We start from the raw sequence: 19,162 nt of genomic DNA, 5'->3' as shown, positions 1-19,162 counted from the left end.
TATATATATATATATATATATATATATTTATGTATATGCAAAAGCTTTCACTCACTCACTGATTCACTCATCACTAATTCTCTTACTTCCTTATATGTTAGGAAGCTAAAATTTCACAAAGGTATTCTTCAGGTGGGAAATAGGAACATTTATATAATTAGAATTTTAATAGACTTCCGCTGAGGGGATGAAAAGGGGGTTGACATAATGACGCCATTACTGATGCGTGGCTTGCGTTGCGTGAATGATAACGCAGTAACAGATATCCGGATTAAAATTTGGATTTCACCTCCAGTGTGTAGAATTTAATACACTACATAAATGGTCCTTGTGTGATAGGAAACAAAGCGCTAAATGTAAACAATGCTAAATTAAGAAGGAAAAGGTTAAAAGGAATTGGGTAAAAGAAAAGAAAAGTTAAAGGAGAGAAAAAAATATACTGATTAAAATAATGTTTAGGCTTTTTTTTATTATTGCAGCTTCCGGTTGGTAATAGAGTCCATATTGTGCTATACAACACCTCTATTCACTAAGCTTTCCCTATGCTCTAACCTTATGCTCCGGTGTTCTGTAGCCGAAGCTTGTTGATGCCAGGTTCTTAATTCAGCATGGCTGTGTGCGGCTGGTCTCCTTGCAGCTTCATGCCAGCGTCTTTGCTTGCTTCCGTATTAGTGGCTGTCAGCTTACCAACGCGTTTCGTGCATGTGCACTTAGTCATGGGTAGCTCTCCTTCCTGTGGGGGCTGTATCTTATGCCAAAGTCCATAAAAAACTTTAAAAAAACTTCTTCTTTTTTTTAAACAGAATGGTTTCCTACAGGAAGTTGTCATAAAATTGGTGGTAACCGCATGGTGATTTTTCTTTTGTGTAAAAAACAAGAGAGAGAAAAATAAAAAAAGAGGAAAAAAGAAATAAGAAAGTGTTAAAGTTAAAAGAGGCATTGTTTATTTGATTTATAATGAGGACGATATATATCTTAAAATGATTAATTATGATTGGCAGAGAAGAGGATAAAGATAAATATTTAATCTACTACTAAAAATATTTTAAGATCAATATTAATATTAAGTCCATTATGTTTTAGCGTATTTAGGAGATATATCCAGCGTGTCTCATTCCTAATTAGATCTGTACTTAAATCTCCTCCTCTCCAATTTGCTGATATTTTGTGGATTCCTATAAATTTTAATGAAGATGGATCCCTATTACGGTAATTTGCATAATGTTGAGAGACACTGTGTTTCTGTAATCCTGTTTTTATGTTGTATAAATGCTCAGACACTCAAATTTTTAATTTTCTCTTAGTTTGTCCTACATATTGGAGGCCACAAGGGCACTCCAACAAATAGATCACTCCTTCGGTGTTAGAATTTGACGGCAGATAAGAACCACTTGGCTCATCTAGTCTGCCCCTTTTTTTCACATTATTTTTATCTCTAACCTAGTTTGATCCTTATTTCTTTGTAATGATATCCTTATGTCTATCCCATGCATGTTTAAATTGCTCTATTGTCTTAGCCTCTACCACCTCTGATGGGAGGCTATTCCACTTGTCCACTACCCTTTCTGTGAAGTCATTTTTCCTCAAATTTCCCCTGAACCTCCCCCCCTCCAGTCTCAGTGCATGTCCTTGTGTCCTATTGCTTCTCTACATTTGGAGAATGTTTCCCTCCTGTACTTTGTTAAAACCCTTGATATATTTGAAAGTTTCTATCATGTCCCCCCTTTCCCTTATCTGCTCTAAACTATACGTATTGAGATTTCTTAGTCTTTCTGGGTATGTTTTGTGATGTAGGCCATGCACCATTTTAGTTGACCTTCTTTGTACAGTTTCTAATGTAATAATATCCTTTTGAAGATATGGCCTCCAGAATTGAACACAGTATTCTAGATGAGGCCGTACCAATGACCTATACAGTGGCATTATTACTTCTTTCTTTCTGCTGCTGCTCTCCCAATGCAGCCAAGCATCTGACTAGCCTTCCTCATTACTTTGTTACATTGCTTACCTGCCTTTAAGTCACCTGAAATAGTGACTCCTAGATTTCTTTCCTCCTCATTAGTTTCCAGTATAGTGCCATTAATACTATATTTATACTTTGGATTTTTGAGACCCAAGTGCATGATTTTGCATTTTTTGGCATTAAACTGTAATTGCCACACTCTTGACCATTCCTCTAGTCTACCTAGATCTACAAGTTATATGTTTTTTATCTTGTATGCTGTATTAGTTTTATTAGATTGGAATTTGTCCATTTGTTTTGTATGTTTTTTCTTTGTTATTTTACAAGCTCTACATCCCAGGCAGCTGAAAAAGCCACTGGATCTTGTACGTTTTTTCTTCTGTTATCTGTTCCAAAGGCACAAAACTCTTTGTTAGTTCTTGTTTAAGCGTTTTGGCTCTCTTGTATATCACTCTTGGTCTCTTTGGAAGGAATGTTGAAAGATGTTCGTCCAATTTCAAAATGTGCCAATGTTTGTTCAATTTTTTTACGATTTAGTAAATGGTTACTGCTGAATTGTGTAATAAAGGTCAGATGATGATTTGTTTGTTTATTTTTGTATCTTAACATGCTGTCTCTGTCCATTGTTTTTATAGTCGCAATTTCATTTGTTAGAAGATTATCGTCATATCCCTTTTCAGTAAATTTTGCCTTTAGTTTTTCGCTCTGTTTTTCAAAAGTTGTCACATTTGAATAATTTCAGTGTAATCTTCTAAATTGGCCCCTTGGAATGTTACATAGCCATTGGTTGTGATGATTGCTGTTTTTTTACGAGTGTATTGTTTACGCTTACTTTCTTTATGTGGGTATGGGTTTAAATGGTGTTGTTATTGATGTAAATTTCTAAATCTAAATAGACAACCATTTCTTTACTGGTTATAGTGGTAAATTCTAAGTTATACTTGTTTTTATGTATTCAGTAAATTCTTTTAGACTGTTTTCTGGTCCATCCCATATAAATAGCAGATCGTCTATGTATCTGTACCAATGTTTTAGCTGTATTTTGTATGTGTTGTTGTTCCAGATTTCTTACTCTTCCCAATGTGCTACATAAAGGTTTGCATAACACAGTGTAAAAGATATTCCCATAGTGGTCACTTTTTTTTATTAAAGAAGTTGCCATTGTGCCAAAAGTAATTATGATGTAATATGAAATCTACTCCATCCATCAGAAAGTTTATCTGTTCATTGTGTAAATTTGTCATGGTAGATAAAAAGTGTCTTGTAGATTCACAGCCTAAATTATGCTCTATACATGTATACAGTGATTTAATATCACAGGAACATTGGATTAGATTTTCATGCCATTCTATATCTTTAATTTGCTGGTGTACATGCATTGTATCTTTTAGATAGCTCTTTTGCGAGCATACTAGATTTTGTAGATACTGATCAATATATCTTGACAAATTCGATGTCAGGTAATTAATCCCTAACACTATGGGTTGACCTGGGGGATTAATGGTCCTGTCATCTTTTACCGTTTCTGCTATAGGTGCTCCTTGGGTAAAGCAAAGAACCATGGATTAATATTTACTTATGTTATTACATCTCAAATTCACATCTCTGTAGATTTACCAAATTATTAACACTGTACATGTATATATACAGGATGTAGTCATGTGACTGCCAGTTACTATACTGATGCTGGAATCCCAGCATGTCAACTAACAGGGACTATTCCCACTCATGGGTGTCCACGACATCCATAGAGTGAGAATAGAACCTGTAGTGAGCACAGCAAGCTACTGAGCACTAGTACCCCAAATTATTTGGAAGCAAAGTAAAGCTTTATTAATATGCCAACATGTCAAAGCATTGCAGTTATTTTTCATCTTTGCAAGCAAAGTAAAGCTGTAGTAATATGCCAATGTTTCAGAGCATTGCAGCTCTCTTTTAGGGCAAAGTGGTGCAAAGCAGTAGTAAAACAAATACAAAGTCTTGCTTAAATAAGCAGTTGATACTTCTGAACTGTGGCCAACTGAGGCTCGTGTGGGACTGGTATCCCTGCTACCATACATGATAACATCCATTGAATGAGCCTGGCTATCAAGGGTGTAGCAATGGTGGCTTCAGTGGAGCATGAGCTCCGGGCATTGAAAAACTTATAGTGCGTGCTACTGCCCATCACCTCCCCTTCCCACAGGCCACTGTACTGGCAGCCACTGAGCATGAAGAGGAGAAGCAGAGGGGGTGCACACTGACTCTGACTCATAGACTAGGTAGGGAACAGGTAGCAAACCCATGCAAGCTCATAGAGAATAAACAAAATCCACACAGTTAGGGCCATGGTGGGAATTATTTATTTATTTATTTATTTATTAACAGTTTCTTATATAGCGCAGCATATTCCGTTGCGCTTTACAATTAGAACAACAGTAATAGAACAAAACTGGGTAAAAACAGACAGACATAGAGGTAGGAAGGCCCTGCTCGCAAGCTTACAATCTATAGGGAAATAGGCATAGATACACAAGGATAGATGCTACCTATTGCATAATGGTCCACCAGATTGCTAGGTTCTTAATGGGTTGTATGATGATACCCCACAAAGTTATCCAAGTGACAGGAGGGTGTGAGACTAAAGAAAGACAAGATATGTGATGTTATGAATACTCTACAGAGGATGTAATTAGATAGGGAAGCACTGAAGGTTATGTGGGTGGGTCTGGAATTTGATAGGCTTGTCTGAAGAGGTGAGTTTTCAGGGAACATTTAAAGGTTTGGAGACTAGAGGAGAGTCTTATTGTGTGTGGGAGTGCATTCCACAGAGTCGGTGAAGCCCGGGTAAAGTCCTGTAATTTTGAGTGTGAACAAGTAATGCGTGTGGATGAGAGACGTAGATCTTGTGCAGAGCGGAGAGGTCGGGTAGGGAGATTGAACCCATGACCTCATTGCTGTGAAGCAGTAATTGTAACCATTACACCATCTGTATTGCCATGCTCCTATATTGTTGTTGCAAGCCTTCAGAAAGCACTGTCCCTGTTTTAAACATGGGGGGCATTAAAAAGAAACTTTCACCCTAAGCTCCACAAGGCCCTTTCATCAATTTAGAATTTTTAAATATTGTTTCTTTTCAAATGTAACATGCCACCACATGTTGGCTAGGTCCCCTATTCAGTACAGGGGAGGGTGGTTCCAAACATCCCTGGCTATGGGCACCATGGCACCTAGCTACACCTCTGCTGGCTACCATGTTAACACATGCTGTCATGGGGCTGTCATCTGCCCCAGCCAGCCCACAGACTGAAATAGAGTCTGCATACACTAGCGAATGATCAGCACTGAAAGTCAAAAATCAAGACAGACCAGGGACAAAGAAAGAAGGGAATACAATAAATCCTAGAACTAAACAGAGAACACACAAGACATAACCAGTTAGTGTTAAAAAGTTGGCAACCTAGGAGGTGAGTTAATGTAAACTCCACATGTGTTGGTTGAGACATTGACTGCATGGGTCTATAGAGAAAACCTATACTCTCTACTCAGAAAAAGTGTACAAAGAGTATGTACAAACTACTTTAGGAGGATCACAAGGTCGATTAATATGTAATGAAGCATAGAGATAAACAGAGTACAGGGGTAAATTTACTAAGATGGGAGTTCTATTTAAGATGGGATGTTGCCCATAGCAACCAATCAGATTCCAGGTATTATCTTCTAGAAGGTGCTAGATAAATGAGAAGTAGAATCTGATTGGTTGCTATTAGCAACATCCCATTTTAAATAGAACTCCCATCTTAGTAAATTTACCCCATGTATGTAAAGTCCTAAGACTTGGCCAAGGTGCTAGAATGTCTTAGAGTCTCAAACTATGAGCAGAGTACTCAGTAGCACCAAGCATCTTTTTTTTGCATTTTTTCAGTGAAAATGTGTCTTAGGTGCTACTTAATGTAATAGGATGCACAAGCAGCTTCTGCTGATTAAAATGGTATGCAGCATGCCTATATTCTGTGTGTGACTACGACTGTATTTTCATTTCATAGAAAACACAGTAACGTGGTATTTCCTATGCAGATAGAGCAGCAAATTATACACAGACTATAGGCATGCTGCATATCGTTCTAATCAGCAGAAGCTAATAATGTGTTATATTACATTACTTTGAATGTAAGGCACATTTTCATGGAAAAATGAAAAAAAAAAAAAAAATGCTCGGCGCTACTGAGTCCCACCACGGCATGGCGTGACTTCAAGGCTTGTTTGGTGTGACTGCACCAAGGATGTAAGAGGACACATCTGTACAGTACTGTATGTTGGAAACAGATCACCTGCACTCAAGTGAAGAAAAAAGAGAATGTACTTACCGACTACTCTCATAATAATGCTAAACAATGCATGTATGAAGCCGAAGTTCTGGCATGGGTATGCATGGTACTACCAATACACACTCCAGATCATCTTCTCATTCAGTCCATTTGGTGCATTTGTGTTGAGTGAATGAATTTATTTATCCTCCAGATTTAAGAGATATCCACCTCTAACGGGGGGGGGGGGGGGGGGGGTTTGATAGTAGTCAATGGGTGCTTGTGATCTGATGTCCTAGGCAATATTCTGGTTGGTCCCCCACTGGGAGATAGTGGGTGACTGGGAGAGGGTGACAAAAGATAATGGGTGTCTGGGGATGCATGTGTAATGGGGAGATTTTTGGTTACAGGTAGATAGTGGGTGACATAGTGAGAGTGTGACAGGGAGATCATGGGTAACATGGTGAGGTTGACAGGAAGAGAGTGGATGACAGGGAGATAGTGGGTGACTGGGGAGGCAGAGGTTACAGAGAGATAGTGGGTGACAGGGAGAGGGTGACAGAAAGATAGTGGGTGACATGGTGAGGGTGATAGGGAGATAGTGGGTGATGGAGACAGTGGGTGACTGGGAGACATAGGGTGACATTGAGAGGATGACAGGGACACATTGGATGACAGTGAGATAGAGGGTGTTGAGAGGGTGACAGGAAGATATTGGATGACAGGGAGACATTGGATGACATGAATATGGGTACAGGGAGATAGTGGTTGACATAGTCACGGTGACAGGAAGATAGTGGGTGACAGGGAGACATTGGGTGACAGGGAGAGAATGACAGGGGAAAAAATAGGTGATGAGGAGATAGTAGGTGTCAAGAAGAGGGTGACAGGAAGATAGTGGGTGACAGGGAGACATTAGGTGATAGGGAAAGGATGACAGGGAGAAGTTAGGTGACAGGTAAATAGAGGGTATAAGAGATAGGGTGACAGGGAGACTGGGTGACGTGGAGATAGATGGTGACAGGGAGATAGTGGGTGATATGGTGAGGGTGACAGGGAAACATTGGTTTCAGGTAGAGGATGACAGGGAAACATTGGGTGACAGGGTGATAGTAGGTGACATGATGAGGATGACAGGGAGATAGTGGGTGACAGAGACAGTGGGTGAGAGGGAGACATTGGGTGAAAGGGAGAGGATTATAGGAAGACATTGAGTGACACATAGATAGTGGGTGACAGGAAAAAATTGAGTGACAAGGAGACATTGGATGACATTAAGCAACATGAAAATGGTGACAGGGAGATAGAGGGTGACAGAAAGATAGTGGGTGACAGGGAGACATTGGATGACAGGTAGAGGGTAACAGGGTATCACATTGGGTGAAAGGGAGAGGGTGACAGGTGGATAGTGACAGAATGATAGTGAGTGACAGAAAGAGGGTGACAGGGAGATAGTGGGTGACTGGGTTGGCAGTGGATGAAAGCTGTGAGGTGGCTGCAGGGCATTACAATCATAAGTTTACTTACTTATGGGGCTGGATGTGAGATGGGCTGTCTCTTTCTGCAGTCAGGGGCCTGGCTGTTCCTCCTATCTGCCTGGCCTTAATCATCAGCCCAGGTGTAGTGCCTTCCATCATTATCAACCTGTCAGCCCCCAGCAGTCACTCAGGAGTCAGAGGGGAGGAGTCCCCAGGGTCCTTAGTCAAGGATCATACAGCAGTGTGATGTTGTACTATTTGACTCATTATAAAGCTGCAAGAAGGTAGGGGCTCCTCCTCCTCAGCTGTGATGGGGATGGGGGGCAACAGTTCATCAGTGGCCTGAGACAGATGGAGAAGGCACAGCATATCTAAGCATTTACAGATGTTGAAGCCTGTCTAGCCTGCCCAGATGGATAGGAATTGCCAGATGCCAGGCCTGATTGTCCATCAGTTGAATAAATCAACCTACTAAATAACCATATGGTCATGCAGCATGTCCATCAGCCATGTTTACTGTGTATATGGAATCGCAGTCACAAGCTATGATACACCCCTGATACAGTTGCAACATGCCTGCGTTTGACTTGCCACTCCCGTTACCTTCCACAAATGCTCCCTGATTGTCAATCACTGTGCGAACAAATCTTCACTTTGAATGCCAACCGTCACAGAACATGCAATAGAGAAATCACTACACTGCTACATCATCAGCATTATATCCTTCTCTGGATCAGGCCTAGTGTGAACTGAGGATTGTTCTTTGAGTGAATTCTTTGGAATTCATGTTTCATGAATTGAGAAATTAAATTAAATTCTTGCAGCTCTATTTTAGACAACTGAATATATTGGGAGACGAGTGACAACACAACCTTAACTTGGTTGCTTCCCTTTCTTGGGGGAAAGTAAAGGCTTTCAAGATACAGTAAGTACTAGGGCCCTCATTCTGAGTTGATCGCTTGCTAGCTATTTTTTGCAGCCATGCAAACGTATATGCGCCGCCCACGGGGGAGTTTATTTTTGCTTTACAAGTGTGCGATCGCATGTGCAGCCGAGTGGGATGAAAAAGTTTTTTGCAGTTTCTGAGTAGGTCTGAACTTACTCAGCCCTTGCGATCACTTTAGCCTGTCCGGTCCCAGAATTGACGTCAGACCTACCCTGCAAACACTTGGATACGACTGCGTTTTCCCTACCACTCCCAGAAAATGGTCAGTTGACATCCATAAATGCCCTCTTTCTGTCAATCTCCTTGCGATCGGTTGTGCGAACGGATTCGTCGCTAGAAGCAATGCACAGCAACAATGCTGTTTGTACCTGTATGATGCGCGTTCGCATTGCGGGTCATACGCATGCTCAGTAGTAACCTGATCGCTGTATGTGTGATTATGTCTGTGAGTAAGCCGTGTGTACCCAAAAGGGGCGTGGCATATGGAAAGGGGCGTAGAATAACAGCAATGCCTTGATAGTGAGACACACCATTCTGTGAGCTGCTGGCATGCCCCCAGTCCCTCTGTCTCCCGTGAAAAGATCCTGTGCGCATGCGCAAAACAGAGCAGTGAGTGACAAGAGCCTCCCATCTGCCCACCCCACCACAGAACGCTTCAACCTGCAGGTGGGACAGGGGGACAGAGCCAAATAAGGGATTCTCTGGTGAACAGTTGGGAGGTATGAGACTGCTGTATTAACCAGCAAGGGAAAATAAAAAATATATATTTAAACTGTTGAGATGCATATACAGTATGCAAGGAGGCTTTACAGCAAAAAAAAATCACTGGGATTTCATTATTGGGCAAAAAACCTTACACGTATGTTTTTTAAACATACAGTAGATAATTAATCAGCTTTATTTCTAAGGCTCATATGGTATAAAAGCAATTGAAAAGTCTCTTATGCACAGTAAAATATAGCACTTTCATATGGCATACTGATTGGTATTTAAATGTTCTGCAGTTAAAATGGATAAGAGCTTTTATTTTAAGGTTTAATTGCATTTTGAAAATGCTACTGTATATCTAAATTTATTGTATTGAGAATTTTTTTTATTATTTTCCAGTTTTTTCTCTGTTTCCATGATAGAATTACAGGACAGTGTTTCCTGATTATTGTTTTTTTTTATTCCCTATTTTGTAGGCTGTGCTGTGATGGAATTGCAGGTAAATGTTTTGATATCATACAGTTTAACTGAACATGTCATAAAAGATATGTTTCCTTACATTTGCTACTATTATATAATATTGGAAGCATGTTGTTCCCTATCTATAGAACCTGTTTTTATTAAAAAAAATGTCCATAGAAAGGGTTTGGATAAGAATTTTATATATTTTTTTCACTATTTGTTATATTGGGATCTGGCAGTCATAACTTTTTGAGAATTTAGGACTATTACTTTACTGTTATTTTTAAATCTATTATCTATGATCTATGATTTCTGATTACATATTTAGTGAAAAAATAGAAAACATTAATGTGAGAATACTATATATTCTATATAAATTAAACTTCTCTAGAGCTCCAGATTTAATGTTTTTAATAATTAGTCAATAATATAAATGATGCATTGGCATTTCTATAATGGGTGCACATGGGCCACTGGGTCCAGGAGCCCACACCGCACGCATTGCACCCATCTCTTATTACTTACCTGTACGGTGTCCCGCAATGGCCACAGCATCCGTGACAAAAATTGCAGCCAAAATGGCCACCGCGCATGTACAGTAGTAAATGTAGTCTCTGGTACTTGGCAGGTACCATGTTTCCAGAGACCTGCGCACAATGCCAGAGCATACTGCAGTGGGGAGAGGAGGGATCCCACCTGGAATCTGCACAGGGGCCCCCTCCTCTGTTAAAACACCTCTGAAATGATGTACTGTATATTTTTTTCAACTATTGTCCAGCAACTCGCTTATTATTTTAACGATACAAAATTCTTGAATCATTTGTACAGTATGCACAGCATGGTTAGCATTACTGCCTCAAAACACTGGGGTTCAATTCCCACCAAAACCCTAAAAATGGTAGATTGGAGGTTGCATGTTCTCCTGGATTTGCATGGGTTTCTCTGGGTACCGCGGTTTTCTCCCACAATCTAAAAACACACTGGTAGGGTAATTAGACTCTTACAGAAAACAAACCAAAACAATATTTGTGTGTACAGTATATGTTGTAGGGAATATCGTTTGTAAGCTCCACTGGGGCAGGGACAGAGGTAAATGGCCTAAATGTTTTATATAAAGTGCTATGCAATGTGTGCATACGCTGGTGTATTTATAATGGGTGCAGTGTGTGCACCCATTATTTTTAATACTTACCCTCCGGAGTCCCGCGGTGCAGCAGCGCTGCTGCAGAGATCACTAGGAAAATGGGAGGGAGACATTTTCCCAGTGTTTCACTCATGCGCAGTAGGAAAATACTGGAAAAATGGCAGCAGCACCATTTTCACAGAGATTTGCGCATGCGCTGTAGACTCTGGGACAGTGCTAGGGTCCCCTAGGGAGCCTAGTGCCCAGAAATACAGCGCTGCCAGCTAAAGAGGAGGGTGCCCAGACGGAGGCTGCACATGGGCCTCCTCCTCTCTAGAAACACCATTGTGTGCATGATATACTGTAATTAGCTGTTAATAAATAAAATATGTTGTTTGATAATTTAGCAAATCAATGTTTGTTTGACACATTGTGATATGTAATACACTATAGAAATTTTATTTTTCATGATTTTGGGGAACAAATACACCATTCTCATGCCTTGGCTTTGCCCTGTTATCTATTGTATTTCTACATTTTGAGTCTACTTGTATCATTTTTTTCTGTTCTTGAACTTACAATTCTGCAAGTACATAGTGAAAATTAATTCATATATCTACAGTATATACATATCCATCAGAGAGCCTTTCAAATAGGTTCTCTATGTTTAGTTAGGCAGTGTAAAAGGCCACTGTTCTGATTAGCTAACCCACTAATAACTAAATTGCTCATTTATTTTGTGTTAGGTGCTCCTTGTGAGAAGTCTATTATTCCTATAGTATTTTTTCACATTATCATATGGATTATATAATTTTTTTGTGGATTTCAGATGATAAAACAGAATGAAGATATAAAATAAGCTGGTGACAACTAAAGATTAATTTTGATTATTATTATTATTATTATTATTATTAATAACATTAATAATTTCATTTGATTGTTTTAAGGAATGTCAGGTCAGATCTAAACTTTGATTACTCTATGAAGAAAACATTGAAAATGCAATGATATGCAGTTAAAGAGCATTTAAATGTGTTCTTAATAATATAACCATTTCATGCTTTGTTACAGATATATGTTTATAAATTCAAATTGAAGATACCTGTTAATGCATCTAAATGCTTAGTGAATGCATATTAGATTTATACATAGGAACACTGCAGTTCATGTGTTTACCATTTCTTTAAAATGCATTTAAAGGAAAAATGTTACACAAAAACTGGAGGATTACCCTCAACCATTCGCAAGAGATACCAGAAGATGTTGCGTAGAAAGTTTTAAATTTGAGATTGAATGTCTCTTGAGAGTGTTGTAATAAAACTTTCCCACATTTCAAAAAAAAAATCTGTTTTTGCTTCTTTCTCCTGAACAACCTCCAACCATGACATGCAGAAGAGATACAATAGATTTGTTTTGAAAAGGTATGTGGTAGAAAAAAAGGTATAACCACTGCACTACCAATAGCAGTTGGTAAGGGGGTGTCAAACCCTAAGAGATTAGAATTGCAAGAGAAAAGTTGTATACCAGCGCTGATGTTACTCTTGTTTCATACACTGTATTAAAATAGTCGGATGGGATCATAAATGTACAGTAACATATTTACTTAAAAAATCTTTCAAATAATTATGCTCCAAACACTGTCTCACTATTAATATCACCACACTGGTAATGATGTAACATGCAATAGGACTTCTTGTATTCCCCAACAGTTTTTACACCAATTGATTCAATACAATATTACCAGCACAATGATAATTCATGGTGATCCCTTGGCAGAAATTGCAATATGCCATATGATAAGGGTTCCACTTTGAAATCCTGTAGGTGTCCCTGTAATGGTGTTTTAGAGGGAATTGAGCTAAGTGCTAATGGATCCAATACATCCAAATAAATTGCTCTAGATGGTGACTGAAGACAATATGGAGCAGCTTGCAGCTTGATGCATTTCTCTGGGCAGAGCAGCACCCAATTTCATCAGAAGCATAAATGGATTGTCCAAGGAGCACACTTATATACCCCCATGATTGAGACAAACACTTGCATGTGTGTGAATATTAATTATCCCATCCATTATCAGCTATATAAGTACAATGTTGAGAAGGCAATCTTACTTACCAAAGTAACATCTTGAGATATTAAAAAAATGAGTATTATAAAAATATCTATCATCATAAAACTGTTTATAGCAGAATCAGGAAGTCATTTGTTGGTCACATGATCACTATCCGATCATGTGTCCCTAAGAAGCCAATAGCAGACCCAGAATTGCAATCATGGTCCCGGTCATGTGACTGGACTCAAACAATGCAGCCTTTTTAGTGAATACATAGAAATCACAACTTCCGGTCACCTTACCGCACATAGTCACATGACTGCAAAATAGTCATGTGCTCCACAATCAGGAAATATGTTCTGTATATCTGAGGACCCAATTGGCCTCCCTGGTCACATGAACAGAGTTAGTAAAGGTGGTTGTCATGACAACCGTGAGTCAGAATTTAATATTAAACCATTTTTAGATGTTAACTAACCAAAATAGCAAACTTATGAGTACTATAAGCTTGTAGCAACATAGGTTTAATTATACAGTAAATTACTGTTTAGTCAATTGTGCAAAAAAAAGGGTGTTGTCATGGTAACCAAATTTAAAGTAGAAAAAGTACATAGAGTTTTCAGGTACATATATTTGGTTCTTTAGAAATCATCACCATAGCTATGGGTGTAGTATGGTTTGCCGGCGGTCGGGGTCTTGGCGACCAGCATACTGGTGCAGGAATCCCGACCGCTGGCATATCGACAGCTGGACGAGCACAAATGAGCACCTTGTGGGCATGGTGGCGCGCTATGCATGCCACACTATCTATTCTCCCTCCAGGGGGGTCGTGGACCCCCAAGAGGGAGAAAAGATGTCAGTATGCTGGCGGTCAAGATTCCGGTGCCGGTATGGTGGTCGCCGGGTAGGTAGCCGCCGACAACCTGAAAACCACCCCATAGCTATGTATACAGAAATTTTTCTGCTGCTTCTGGCTTATTGATAATAGACAGAAAAAAGAAAAAGTATTCCAAAATGGGGCACTCATTTAAACTGATTGGGCTAGCCCAATCAGTTTAAATGAGTGCCTCATTTTGGAATACTTTTTCTATTTTCTGTCTACTTGATCAATTTATTCCAGGGAGCAACCCCATTCAGCAACAATAATAGAGCTAATAATAGGATCATTCTTTGCTAATTTTCTTATATGGGATATGGGAGAAAACTGATTGGTACATCAGTTAAGATAATATTTTTATCAAGTCTATGGTCTGTGCAGAGCTCTCTTCAGAATTATCAATAATAAATATAGAGGATTACAAAGTTACAATCGGGTGTTCTCTATTATCAAATAATAAGTGTGAAGGTTTCACTTTTTTCCCCACTTCTATTGAATTAGATATTTCTCATAGGAAATTCACATTATAATATGTATTAGAAAGACAAAACAAATTCAATAAATGTACATCAAATAGTATTAATAAAATATAAATATGCAGATCAGAAAATTATGATGCAGTCCAGGAGGTTCTACAGATAGAGAAGATCATTTTTTTTTCAAGAGATTTGGCATAATGCAAATTAAACAGCTAAAGTACTGAATTTAACTTGATTGTTTCATTCAGTCCCACAGGGTGTAGACTATTAAATTATAGTATCCAGTAGACTTCTCTATGACATAGAGTATTGTATCTATCACCTCCTCTATTGGTCCGAATTAATGATTCTAGGCCAATGATAGATAAACTTGCGGGGTTACCATTATGGAACACATTAAAATGACAAGGGACACTGTGTTTAATATTTCAATTGATTATATTGCATCTGTGTTCCATAAATCTTGCTCTCAAAGACCTTGTTGTCCTACCTACATAATGTAGGCCACAGCCACAGGTAAGTACATATACCACATAAATGGTATCACAATTTATAAAAGATTTCAAATAATATGGATCTTTTTGATGTGGTATGTAGACAAATAAAATCCTTCTATCCACATATGTGCACATGGTACATCTTACTTTTCCATATTTGAAAAAACCATGTGGTCTCTGTATCACCCATTCTGACTGATGTGAATCGCTTGGGTTTTTTATTTTCTGTAGATGACTGGATGCCAAGATACAGTATTTTTAAGTGATTTATTTTTCCTGAAAATTACCTGTTATTTTTCAGGTAGGATGTCCCCCAATATGTTGTCCTGCCTAAGTATTCCGTAATTGTGAGAAATTATGTTTCTAATGTCCACAGACCTATTATTACATTTACAAGTGAAAGCTAAATGTCTATTCTATTCTTTTGTATTCAGATTGTTTGCTTTGTATGGGTGTTTTTCTTCGGTAAGAGTGCATGTATATCCATGGTTAAATCCTCTGTAAGTGCTTTTTGTAATAGACCCTCCGGGTACCAACATATCCAAAATGAATCTAGCATAACCAATGATTTTTATTTGAAAGTTTCTAAATGTGTGCAATTTCATTTTAGATGCATGAGTTGGCCTTTAGGAATTTTATCTTTCCAAGGTTTGTAGTGGGCACTCTGATAATTTAGATACTGTATGCATTCGTGTTGACACTCTTAGTAAAATTGGAAGTGATGATCTGATTATTAATAATCTTGAGGGTCACATACAGGAAATCGACCTGAGAAGTGTTAAACTGTGAGGTGAAACATTATAAGAATTGTAATTAAGGTGAGAAACAAAAGAATTAGCTAGTGAAAGATCCCCATCCCAAATGATAAACAAATCATCAATATAACAGCCATAGAAGACCAGATTCTGTGCCCAGGGGCTCTGCCATACATGGGTTTGCTCAAGCTCCCTCATGTATAGGTTTGCATAACTGGGTGCGATACTGGTCTCAATGGCCGATCCCATCACCTGAAGATAAAAAGTGTCTTGAAATAAAAAATAATTGTGAGACAGAATAAAGCCAATAGAATCCTAAAGAAAGAGTGCTGTTCCTCACTGAGGTCCCCATCAAATGACAGTCTCCATGAAATTACATCATGACCTACAAAAGGTGGTATATTCGTGTATAATGAATTAACGTCAAGTGTCAAGAAAGCATAGCTAACCTTCCACTGGATGTTTTGAATTTGATTTAGATAATGAGTAGTATCCTTTAGATCAGACCTCAGCGAGGAAACTTGAGATTGTAAAAATGAACCAATATACTGTAAAAGGATAGGTTAGAAGTAAGTGAATTAATACCATAAATAATAGGGCGCCCAGGGTGAGTGATGAGAGTTATGTGCATTTTGGGCAAATAATAAAATATTGGGGTAGTGGGAAAAGAAGGAAGCAAAAAATTTAGTTCTTCCCTTTATATGATACCCCAAGATTTCTGCTGAGTTTAAAAGTGTGTGTACTGTAGTTCTAATAAGAAGTCCCCAGTGGGGTCCGAAGGTAATATTTGATAGAAATTAGTATCATTATGTTGTCTTAAATATTAATTTATATAGTCAACATGATTTAATATGACCAACCCACCGCCTTTGTCGGCCTCTTTAATTATTGCTGACGTATCTTTTGTCAACATGTGAAGTGCTCTTTTTTCTTTTTTAGAAAGATTGATACTTAATTTTTTATCCTGTGTACAAAGATTTTTGAAATCTTCAAGAATCATTTTGTAAAAAGTCTCAATGCTGCCGCTTTTGGCACATATCAGAAACTATTCTGATTATAGTTTAAACTGTCCTTGATTATTAACATCATAGACTTTCTTGGGTGGGGATATATTATCCATATTAACATGGTTTTCCTCCCAGAGTTCCACCAATGTTGACAAAAGAGCATGGTCAGTACTATCTAATACTATTGGAATAGAGTCATAATTTTGCTCTGTCAAGCATTTTTTTAGTGAAATATCGCTTACGGCACATAGTACATATGTACCTATTTAGGTCAATGTACAAATCAAAGATGTTAGGCTCACTAGTTGGAGAAAACTTTATGCCTTTACTGAGCAATGTTTTACTCGATAGATTTAATATATTCATTGGTTTCTTACATATCTTAGTTTTCAGACTCTTCTTGGGTTTATCCTTTCTACCTCCTCTAATAGAGAATACCCGACTGTAAGTTTGTAATCCTCTGTGTCTGTTATCTATTAGCCAGAAGCAGCAGAACAATTTCTTTATCTATAGCTATGGTGATGATTTCTAAAGAACCAAATATATGTAACCAAAAACTCGATCTACTTTTTCTACTATAAATTTGGTTACCATGACAACACGCTTTTTTTTTTTTTTTTTTTACAAGATTGACTAAACAGTAATTTAGTGTATTATTAAACCTATGTTGCTATGAGCTTATAGTACTCAGAAGTTTGCTATTTTGGTTAGTTAACATCTAAAAATGGTTTAATATTAAATTCTGTCTCACGGTTGTCAAGACAACCACCTTAACTAACTCTATTCATGTGACCCGGGAGACAAATCGGGTCCTCAGATATACAGAACATGTTTCCCGATGGTGGAGCACATGACTATGGTGCGATCAGGTGACTGGGAATTGTGATATCTATGTATTCACTACTAGCTATGGTGATGATTACTAAAGAACCAAATATATGTAACCAAAAACTCGATCTACTTTTTCTACTTTAAATTTGGTTACCATGACAACACCCTTTTTTTTTACAAGATTGACTAAACAGTAATTTAGTGTATTATTAAACCTATGTTGCTATGGGCTTATAGTACTCAGAAGTTTGCTATTTTGGTTAGTTAACATCTAAAAATGGTTTAATATTAAATTCTGACTCACGGTTGTCATGACAACCACCTTTACTAACTCTATTCATGTGACCCAGGAGACCAATCGGGTCCTCAGATATACAGAACATATTTCCTGATTGTGGAGCACATGACTATGGTGCGGTCATGTGACTATGTGCGGTCAGGTGACCGGAAGTTGTGATTTCTATGTTTTCACTAAAAAGGCTGCATTGTTATGGTCCAGTCATGTGACCGGGACCATGATCGTAATTCTTGGTCTGCAATTGGCTCCTTAGGGACACATGATCGGATAGTGATCATGTGACCAACAAATGACTTCCTGATTCTACTATAAACAGTTTTATAATGATAGATGTTTTTATAATACTCGTTTTTTGAATATCTCAAGATGTTACTTTGGTAAGTAAGATTGCCTTCTCAACTTTGTACTTATATAACTGACAACAGATGGGATAATTATTATACACACACATGCAAGTGTTTGTCTCAATCATGGGGGTATATAAGTGTGCTCCTTGGACAATCCATTTATGCTTCTGATGAAACTGGGTGCTGCTCTGCCTAAGAAAAGCATCAAGCTGCAAGCTGCTCCACATTGTCTCCAGTCACCACCTACAGTGATTTCTTTGGACTTATTGAATCCATTTGGACTGAGCTCAATTACCTCTAAAACACCATTGCATGGACACCTATAGGATTTAAAAGTGGAACCCTTACCATCTGGCAAACTGCAATATCTGCCAAGGGATCGCCATGAATTATCCTAGTGCTGGTAATATTGTATTGAATCAATTAGTGTAAAACTGTTGGGGGATACAAGAGGTCCTATTGCATGTTACATCATTACCGGTGTGGTGATATTAATAGTGAGACAGTGTTTGGAGCATAATTATTTTAAAGATTTTTAAATAAATATGTTACATTTATGATCCCATCCATTTGTTTTTAATTCAGTGTATGAAACAAGAGTAACATCAGCGCTGGTATACTACTTTTCTCTTGTTTTCAAAAGGGACATGGAAGGGGGTTCAGGATGAATCCACACTTATAGGATAGAATTTCGGCTGCACTAATTGACAGCATCAGTCGTCTGCCTACCTTCAAAATTTGAAGGCCACTTGGAAGAATGCCAAACAAGGACCATTCAGGGGTTAATGACATGTAGTTAAGCAATTTTTCCTGTCACCATGGGGGGGGGGTTATTTTATTTATTTCATATGACTTTTTGTAACTCACAATTGTTTATTCTGTATTATCTATGGGCTTGACCACTCCATTCTTTCTTACTGTCTGACAACCACATGTTATCTGTACACAATATATTCATGCTCCATCAGTTTTATATATTTCGGCATGTTGGGCCTATGTAGCTATAACAAATTGTGATTATACTATATTATTATGTTCTGTATATTGCTTCC

The sequence above is a fragment of the Pseudophryne corroboree genome, chromosome 2 (genome assembly GCF_028390025.1).
Source record: "Pseudophryne corroboree isolate aPseCor3 chromosome 2, aPseCor3.hap2, whole genome shotgun sequence".
NCBI classification, from domain to species: Eukaryota; Metazoa; Chordata; class Amphibia; order Anura; family Myobatrachidae; genus Pseudophryne; species Pseudophryne corroboree.
Note: the sequence above shows the minus strand (reverse complement) of the source record.